The sequence below is a fragment of the Cebus imitator genome, unplaced genomic scaffold, assembly GCF_001604975.1.
Source record: "Cebus imitator isolate Cc_AM_T3 unplaced genomic scaffold, Cebus_imitator-1.0 Scaffold137, whole genome shotgun sequence".
NCBI classification, from domain to species: domain Eukaryota; kingdom Metazoa; phylum Chordata; class Mammalia; order Primates; family Cebidae; genus Cebus; species Cebus imitator.
The window spans coordinates 3,335,666-3,345,972 of record NW_016107452.1 but is presented as its reverse complement, the minus strand read 5'-3'; the positions used below and the strand labels follow the sequence as shown (position 1 = coordinate 3,345,972).

Genomic DNA, 10,307 nt, shown 5'->3' with positions numbered 1-10,307 from the left:
TTTATAAATGAATTTGTTTTTATTTTATTTTTTAGACAGCCTTGCTGTATCACCCAGGCTGTTGGGCAGTGGCATGATCTCAGCTCACAGCAGCCTCCGCCTTTCGGGTTCAAGTGATTCTCCTGCCTCAGCCCCCTGAGTAGCTGGGATTACAGGTGCACACCACCACACCCAGCTAGTTTTGTATTTTTTTTAGTACAGACGGGGTTTCACCATATTGGCCAGGTTGGTCTCAAACTCCTGATCTCAGGTGATCCTCCCGCCTCGGCCTCCCAAAGTGCTGGGATTGCAGGCATGAGCCACTGTTCCCGGCCCTATATTATTTTTTTTTAAAAAAGCAAAACTAACCCATGCAATTACTTTTGTAGAAAGGAACCACGACAGCAATTACTTTGTAGAAAGGAAGGACAATAACAGAGATAGCACAGAGATGGCTTCGTGGTGTTAATGTTCTGTATCTTGGATTGGGTGTTTTTATACACAGGTGTTCCCTTGTGATTTGCGTACTTTTCTGTTTCTATATTAAACCTCAATAAAAAAGTTTACAGAAAAGGAGATAAAAATCCAAGAGACTCATTTAAATTTTTATTTGACTTTCAGCAACATTTAACTTTATTAAATACCCATTTGTTTTTCTTCAATGTGGCTCTTCATTTGGTTTCCCCCGTGCCATTCCCATTGTCCTCTGTGATCACTATTTTTGTCTCTTGCTGAGTCCTCTTCCTCCACCTATGTTTTAAAAACTCTTTATTTTGACTTACAAGAAAGTTGGAAAAGGCTTACAAGGGAATTCCTGTCTACCGTTCATCTATCTTCCTGGAATGTTAGCATTCTACATAGCCATAGTATAATTTTCAAAACCAGGAAATTAGAATTGATACTCTACTAATAACTGACAGGCAAATCTTACTTAGATTTCCCCAGTTGGTTCATTCATGTGTTTTGCCTGGTCCTGCATTCATTCCAAGATTCCACATTACATTTAATCATCATGTCGCCTTCGTATTCTCCAGTCTGGGACAATTCTTCCATCTTTCTTTGTATTTCATGACTTTGACAGTCTTGAAGAGCACCCACAGGGAAAGTCCAGCCCTCTGAAAAAAATCACGTGTGCCAGAGAGCTTTGTAAACTGTAAAGCGCTACACAAAGCGAAGCTCCTATTATACTCTTCCCATTTCTGCACATTTATGCCAGGATATCACATCTGCTTTTGAAATCCCTCCCTCATGAATCTTTAGTGATGTAGGAAGGAGGCCCGTTCTTAGATTTGGAAGACAGATTCCAAGGCAATGTTATCTTGAGGTAGGTTGCAAAAGAGGCTAAAATCCTGGAAATAGGACACATGTGCCCTTGGCACAGTTCTTTGGAGGGCCAGACTGGTGAAATGTCTTGGTTATTCATGAATTTAATAGGCATGAATTTACTGATGGGCTTGTATGAGCTGGCCCAGGGATGTGTAGCCTAGCGTGTTAATCCACTCAGGCTGCCATGATAAAATACCATCGACTGGGTGGCTTAAACAGCAAAAATTTATTTCTCACAGTTCTGGAAGTCCAAGATCAAGGTCCAGCATGGCCAGTTTTTGGTGAAGGCATTCTTTTTGTCTTCACATGGTAGAAAGAGAAATCGTTCCGGTAATTTCTTCTTATAAGGGTGCTAACCCCATCGCGTGGGCACCACCACCACGAGCTCTTCTAAAACAAGTAGTCCCCAAAGGCCCCATCTCCAAATACCATCAGTTGGGGATTAGGACTTCAACATACAAATTTTGGGAGACACAGTTTAGCCAGCACATGTGTGGGCTGGGTATCTCATCACCTGGGGAACTTGCCCAAGTGCAGGTTCTCACACTGACCAAGATCCTGACTCGGTATGTCTAGGGTGGGGTCAGAGGTTTTTGTATTTCTATATACAGGCTGTGTCTGTCCAGTGTAGATGGTTTCTGGACCAACATGTAAGAAGCTCTAGAAGTAACTTAAGGGCACAAGACTTGAGTTAGATGGGCTTGTGTTTTAATTTCGGCTCTCATCCTAGCTACTTGGGTGACCTAGCCTGGGGTACACTGCATTGGCGCCGAGGGACTTGGTTTGTTCATCTGAGAAATGGAGATAGTACTACCACCTTACCTCCTCTGGGGTTGCTATGAGGGTTAATTTTAAGCACTGTTTAATTATTCATTATTAAGTATTAGTTCGTTAATTATTAATTATTCATTAATGCATGCAAAGTGTCTGGCAAATCTTAAGTGCTTTTTATTTGCAGCCATTGTCACCAACATCCAGAATATAACCTCATGACCTCTGTCTTGGTCTTCCTTGCATCCAAAAGGACTTGTGCTTGGGTCGAGGGCAGGTCTCTCAATGCCAAATAAGGAATGCTTTGCTGTCCCCAGGAATGCCTACATTTGGTGGTGATGACTCTCACCACACTGTCATTTCTCTCTCCCTTAGCTACAGATCAGACAAAATGGGACTGGGCCAGGTTTTGCCTTCCATGCTTTCCATAAAGGCAAGGTTGATTTCTGTTTTCCAAATTTTGATTTTCTTCTTGGGTTAAGGTTAACTTCGTACCTGTCTGAGACAATGGATGGGAATTGTAGCTCATCTCTCCTGGGGCCACCAGATGGCGCTGTTTCCTTTGTCATGGCCCGGGGTGCTCCCGCATCCCTGCAGTTTCAGGGCCCAGGTGTCCCGCTGTCACAGCCAGGTCTCCCCGACAGGCAGAGGGCTCTGGCAGATCACGGAGTCCCCATCTTTGGGACGAGGGTAGGACAGCAGTTTCTTAGTAGCAACCTAATGCCCCAGCGGACCATAATCAGGGTTGACCCAAGGAAAGATTTTCCTTCCTTCTAAACAGCCAGGCTGTCCTTTGCCCCCAGTTCAGTCTGTTTTTGGAGAACTGTGCCCTGTGGTGCACAGAAGTCAAACAACTGAGGCTCGGGCTTTGGCTGACTTTCATTTCTCTCTCTTATTTAAATGCCCCCCTTAGTACTTTCTGATAGACGAACTTACAACCATTACCCTCCATAACATGAATGCAAAACCTTTTCCCCATGATATTTGAAGTGCAAAGAGAATGGTGTGAGAGCAGAGAGAAGCTGCAGGCAGCATCCTCTGATTCCTTACAGAGAAAGGATGCCAGGTGGGCAATCAACCTTAGCCACCTCCGAGGTAATTCCCCACCTCTTACCTGATGCTGACAGCTGCAGGGAGCACGCCTTCCAAACCGTTCACTGCCCGGGCCTGCAGCTTTAGAACCCCTCATGGCCCAGGGCCTGTGCCTTTTGAACTGCTCACTTCTCAGTGCTGTTTGCGTCCACCTTTGCTCGTGGTATATTGACTGGGACTATTTGTTCAGAATCCCTAAGTTGGGTCTTCATCTCTTCTCTGCTGCACTGACTGAGTGCATTTTTGTACAGGTGTCACCTGTAATATTGTCATGCTAACAATAGTTACCACAAGGTTAGGCATCGGGGCACTGTGGCTCACACCAGTAATGCCAGCACTCTGGGAGGTTGAGGTAGGAGGATCACTTGAGCCCCGGAGTTTAAGACCAGCCTGGACAACATGATGAAATCCCATCTCCACGAAAAGTTAGACAGGTGTGGTGGCATGCGCCTGTAGTCCCAGTTGCTTGGGAGGCTGAGGTAGGAGGATTGCTTCAGACCGGGAGGTCGAGGCTCCAGTGAGGTGTGATTGTGCCACTGCACTCTAGCTTGGGTAACAGAGAGAGACTCTGTCTTGAAACAATAACAAACAAACAGACAAACAAAACCCATTCTTCATCAGCTAGTGTGGATTTGAGGCCTGGCCTCATCATTTATTTCCTCTGTGTTCTGATTAAGTGACTGTATCACTGACCTCAAGTTGCTCGGTCCATAAAATGGTAATAATAACTATATGATAGATTGTTGTGAAATATAAACTAGGCAATATAGGTGAGGCACTAGGAACGATGTCTGGCATACTTAATAGAAAATTTTATTATATGACTTAGCTTTGTCAAATGGTTCCCAGAAGAGAGCAACTCAAGGAAGGGATGGAGGAAGAAGAGACAAGAGGTCTAAGTAGTACCCTTGGAATGGATCTTGAGATCCATCAAGATAATTGACACTATTTTGAGTAAAGTTATTATGTTGAGCTTCATGAGGGCATCTGGACTGGAACCATGAGGCTGGGGCAGCCAGCCACCCAATCTCATTTTAGATACTGCTGGTGAGCAATACAAGTTGATTCTATAATGAAAAGACTAGCTTTAAGGCATATGTGTATATGAGTGCGTGTGTGCAAGTATGAATATGTGTCTTTTTCTCCTTCTCATCCCACATGCTCTGTTCTTGGCATTCATAATTACTCATCATCCTCCATTGGGCTTCCCTGCCTCTCCTCCATGCTGTTCTCTCTGACAAATCATCTCTCTGCTCTCCCAGGATCATCTGTCTTTCTCCCAATTTCCAAGGCCCAGCTCCAACACAGCCCTGTCCCGAGGTCTTTCCCAAGCTCGCAGGGTTCCTTGCTCTCTTCTCTGTGTGCCCTTAGCCAGCCCTACACCCCGTGTCCTCCAGGAGCAAGTGCCTTCTTGACTTTTGTCCCCTACGTGCCATTACCCTAGTCCTGGCTCAAATGCACTTAGAGGATTTTAGGATTAAATTACGCGGTAGCAGAAATAATACCACTAAGTATAATGCATTTTTAATAAAAAACAAAACACCCAAACATGACAGGCCCAGTTCTTTTCCACCTCTTTCTTCGTCTAATCTAGACTCCCATGCCCTTTTCTGGGATGGGAAAGGGGCATTTACCGTAATCTATTTCCTATCCATTCCTTCCAGATTTTTCACTATTGCGTTTTTGTGTGTGCACGTGTCTGTTTATCCTTGGATCTCTAGCACGCCTCACATACCCTGACGACAACGTGATTGGATGATGCTGAGTGTTCTGTGTCCTTATCTGTCTTACCCAATAGGTTACAAGCTGTTAAAGGTCACTGACTGCGTTTTATTATCCTTTATCTCTAGGACCCGACACTGAGACAGGCACGCAAAGTGTGTTTCTGTAGGTAGCTGCCTAGGAAACAAGTGTGCTTGAGTGTGCACACATGGGTGTGACATGGGAAGAAACAGAACATCACAGAGGAAGGTTTAATTGGAGTGTAACTTCCCCTTGTTGGCTGAAATTCCCAGAAGACGTCTTGGATCGCAGCAGAAGCTGCAAGAAAGGGCAAGGTTGGAGCGAGCAGCTGAGCAGAACATTGAGTTAAGTGCAGGCACTGATCCTTGAAAGGCCTAGCTCACCCAGGGAGAGAGGGCGACTCAGGGTGCAGGATGTGCATCTGCAAAACCTCCCGGCTGGAGCTGTGCATTAAGATTTGCTTGGTCATTAAGATTCAAGGGGAGAAGCAGAGTCTCTCTTCCTGGCAGGTGTCTGTTGAGAACAGGCTGTGCCAGAGCAGATCTGGACTCCGTGGAGGACTTATGAACTACATCTCAAAACCTAGGGGGGATCGTGGTGCAACGGGGCTTTTGTTATTAGAGGTGTATTTTATTGCCTGAGTTTGGAAGGCTGTTTGCAGATGGAAATGTGTTCTCCAGGATCTTCCCCACAGTGGAGCAGGTCTTCTGTATTTCTAGCCTGTCTCCTTCCCTATTAATCATTCTGATTCGCTCATCCTGTGCAGATGTCATGGGCCTCTCTATTTGAAGACTTTATCGGTATTTATCTTGTAGCTTTTAATAAATCATTTGCTGATGGTGTGTGATCGAGGGTGTTTTACATGAGTAAATGCTGCCCTGCCCTCACCTTGCTGCATTTCTGTGACATGTCAGCGTGACTTCTGTTCTGGCTCCCTCCCTGAAACTGGAGCTAGAAAAAGGGGGGGAAATTGGCTGTCTCAAAATTCTTGTTTTGGACAAAGGGGAGCTTCACTTAATCTAATTATCTATAGTCATTATTTTATCAGAGGATGCACATTAAAGCAGAAATGTTTGCTGCAATAGACTAGGACAGACCATGGAAAGGAAATTTGCTCTTCAGTGAGGGATGGACTTTGATCTGTCTCCAGCCCTCTTAAGTCTTTCTGGTTTACAGTAAGTCCTAAACCAGGGTGTGACAAACTATTCTGGGGCCACCAGCCTGCCTCCTGCATTGTAAATAAATCTTTATCAGAGCAGAACCACAGCCACTTGCTCACGTATTGTCTGTGGTTGCTTTTCCAACTGTAGTAGCAGAGTTGAGTAGTTGTGACCCTCTGGCCTACAAAACTTAAAATAGTTATCATCTGTCCTTTCACAGAAAACCTGTGTCGGCCCCTGTTCTAGACATTTCACAGTTACCGTCAGTGGGTGATGGTGCTCTGTCTCTACCCCAGGAGTTCTCCAGTGTGTGCTGCAATTCGGGAGGCAAGTGTCAGGAACAGTAGTGCCCATGCCCATGTCTACATGTACATGTATGTGTATATGTGTTTGTGATGCATAGGTGTGTGCCTGGGTGCAGAGGGAAAATGTTGAAGGGTGTACACCAAGCATGTGAACAGCAGCCATGTGGGTGGCAGGATTCTGTGTTGTCTTTCTCATTATGAGTGTATATTTTGGGGTTTTTCTCAAATTACTGTATATTTTGTATACAGCAGCAATGCCAACAACAACAATGACACAATTCTTCCTTCTTGTGTTGCCAGATTTTCCCTGCTTGGTTGGTGACAGTAAAGTTACGTTCCCATAATGAAATTGAGCAGGGGAAGTGTCCTTTGTAGTTGGGAACTTCAGAAGCATTTGGTGATATCTGATCACATGATTTCTGCTCCCCTAACACAAGGAGAATGAGCAATTACAGTTGTCTTTTTGGCATTAAATTTGAAAAAAAAAAAAAAAGAATTTATATATGTACATATACACACCTACATGCATATGTACATATATATATTTCCCTTTTCCTGTGTACCATTTTTCTAGTTTCTCTTCATTTATTATAATTTTGGTAGTCTACAGATGCCAGTTGTGAGTCAATGGCTTTGGAAAAAATAAGAAAAGGTTTACAAAATGCTCTTTTTGAAGAGCATGCATTCCTTCATAAGTCAACAGCTACAGAAAGTAAAGACCAGGTTTGCTTACTCCTGGGAGATTTGCTCCTGGGAATTCTTTGGAAACCAGAGAAGGGCTCTTAAACCCTCTGTTCCTTGCGGCACGAACACTACATCAGGTACAACTGAAAATGCAAATCTAACTACCTTTTCATGTTTTTGTTCTTTTTTTCTCAAATGCAAGCTTTGAAGGATCAAGGTCATGAGGATCAGCCAGAATATGGGCTTGTTCCTGCCTCCCAGGTCAGCCTAGTTGGGTGCAGATATGTGTCATGTGGTTCTTAAAGTAGGTGCCTGAGTGCTGCCCTGGGACACTTGTACATTTAGGCGTGGACAAGAATACTGCTTGTGTGAGTCTGTTTTCACATTGCTGTAAAGAACTACTTGAGATGGGGTAATTTATAAAGGAAAGAGGTTTAATTGCCTCACAGTTCTGCCTGGCTGGGGAGGCCTCAGGAAACTTATAATCATGGTGGAAGGTAAAGGGGAAGCAAGGACCTTCTCCACATGGTGGCAGGAGAGAGACAGAGAGAGAGAGAGAGAGAGAGAGAGAGAGAGAGAGAATGAAGGAGGAAGTGTCTTACTTTCAAACCATCAGATCTAGTGAGAATTCACCCTGTATCATGAGAACAGCATGGAGGAAGCTGCCCCCCATGAGCCAATCACCTTCCACCAAGTACCCTCCTTTTTGAGGTGAGATTTGGGTGGAGACACAGACACAAACCCTATCGTTGCTCATACTTCTTAATCTTTATTCAGTTCATTCTCAAACTTGGGTTGTGAGACCCCAAAGGGAGTCCTGACTTCACAGCTACAGGTTCTGCCAAATGGTGGGAGCTGGTTGTACAGAGGATCTTGGTTTGATTCAGAATCTGCTCTGCTAAACCATTGGGGTCTGTGAGGGTCCTGAGATGAGGTGCACCTCTCTCTCGGTGTAGATGAAGAGGTACGTTTGGCAATTCCGCATCCCAGGACATCATGCCACAGCAGGGAGACTGCACCTGGCAGAGGCCCTGGTTTAGCAGACATACCAGCCGGAATCAGAGCTAGTGTGTCCTCTCTGTATGCATTCTGCATGAGTTGAAGAGGATCAGAATAATGTATGTAGAAGGTTTTAAACAATGCAAATGATGTCCTTTTAGATCGATTAGTTCATTTTCTAGTAGATTCCCCTATTTTTGAGCACACTCTTTATGCCAGCTGTAGTGGTAGAAGGGACCTTTTTTATCCCTGACCACTTCCTAACCCCACGTTCGTGTCCTTAGGTTTATTCTGTTCCCCTACACTTCTGTCAAATAATTCCTTTTCCTCTACTTGAGGCTGCCATCCTTTCTCTGACTTTTTTTCTAATTATCATTGAAAACCAAGTTCTAGGTTTGTGTGTCTCATCTTTGTCTTCCAGGGATCCTCCTTAAAGCCACGTGTACTGGGGTCAAAGCCAGATGCCAGTTGTATGTCAATAGCTTTGGAAACCTTGAAAAAATATTTTTTTGGAGAGCATGCATTCATTCATAAGTCAGCAGCTATAGAAAGTACCGAATAGGTTTGCTCACTCCTGGGAATTCCATGGAGACCTGACAAGGACCCTTAAACCCTCTCTTCCTTCCTGCATGAACACTGAGACAGGTCTAACTGACAATGGAAATTATTATTTTCCCCCATGACATGCTCTCAGGTTCCTCTGTACGCCCCACCAGAGTCCTGGGCTGTAATGACAGTCTTTTCACAGAAACTCTGTGCCTGGAAGAGGAGGGAGAATGAGAAGGAAAAAGAAAGAACAACTTGTGGTCGCCATACATTAGACTCTTTGCATACATTTTTTTTCTGCCCATGTAACCAACCAAAAAGCCTGTGATGATGTCCTTATTTCTCTATCTTACCGATGAGGAAAGCCATAGTGATGTAAAACCATTTAGTCCAGAGCGATTCTGGGTACGGCCGAGGTGAGAACCATCTCTACCTGACTTCCAGGCTCATGGCCTTCCTATTAGGTCACATTTTTTTCTGTTGGTTAACAGAGGGAGGGAGGAACAGGGAGGCTTCAGAATAATTCAGGAGGAAACAGGCACGTGAAGATATGCCAGTGTGATGTGATCATGCGTCGTGCTAGGAGGATGTGCTGGAAACAGTGTTGGTTACGTAGAAGTGTTCAGCTCTTCCCGGCGGGGCCTTGAGTGGGGGCCATAGTGCTCAGAGGCGGGGAAGGGCACGGAAACCTTCAAAGAAGGAGAAATACAAATTGCTTGTACTTTAAATTTCCTATTGAAAATGAAAAAGCAGAGTGTATTTTGTTATTTTTTTCACCTGGAAATTTACTGAGAAGTAAAAATAGTCTCGGTGTCTTCTGATTCCAAATCCTGAATTTCAGAGGCAGGGAGAATGTTCCCTTGTGTTGGCAGTGGGGATGGTGACAGACCCTGATACTGGTGTGGGTCCCGAGGCCCTAATAAAGATTTGTTCCCTGGTTTTCCTGCCAGGGCTGATATGCTTCCATTTCCCAATTGAAAACATACTTAATTGCGACAGGCTTTTGGCAGAGACGAGGTATTTGCCGGGTTCAAATCATCACACTGGAAACAGAAGAGTCAATATTCCAGTTTAAAGAGTTGAGCTCAACCTCTCTTGGAAGAGCCCTCCCTGATCCTCCACCCACCTTTCCCAGAGGACTTGATTCTCTCAACCGGAATAGTCATCTCTTTATCACACCAGGGCGCTTGTGAGGCCATTATGTGGGATTTCTGGAATGAAGTTCTTATTGGAAGCAGCAGCCTTCTCCCCTATCCTCCCCCTCTAGGAACCTGCGGAATGTGATTTTCCATTTGAGAATCTAATCTGCATTTGGCTGGAGTGTTTCTCCTTATTGGGAACTGTATTCTGGAGGTCTCCGTTCAGCTTACTTAAGAAAGCCCATTGCTTCTGTTTTTCTGGCTGTGTGGATGGGCAGAGTTGTGAATTGAGCTGATTATCTGAAAAATGTAGGCTCTGAAGCTTTCAGCTCTGTGTGTCTAGAAAACTGAGCTGATGATAAAGTGTTTGAGCTAGGGGCTTGCAACCACTTTAATCAACCCTCATCATAGTACAGATGGGGATACTGAGGCTCCCCGGGAGGGAGGTACTTAATCGGCGCCTCACAGAAAATTGCTAGTCGATTCTATATTAGAAGTGTGGTTTCTGCCTCCAAGTGTGTTCCTAGCCCCTTCCTTTCTCCATGGGTCCTTGTATCAATCAC

At 44.7% G+C, this 10,307-nt stretch overlaps 1 long non-coding RNA gene across 2 annotated transcripts in view; it reads left to right on the top strand.

Moving 5' to 3' along the window:
• The window catches only part of LOC119473180, a 79,087-nt gene extending 71,751 nt beyond the window's left edge, over positions 1–7,336 (top strand). For both annotated transcript variants that reach the window (XR_005202386.1, XR_005202385.1), the window contains one exon: positions 7,263–7,336. This is a non-coding gene — a long non-coding RNA (uncharacterized LOC119473180). The remainder of the gene's footprint in view (positions 1–7,262) is intronic.
• The last annotated feature ends 2,971 nt before the right edge of the window (positions 7,337–10,307 follow it).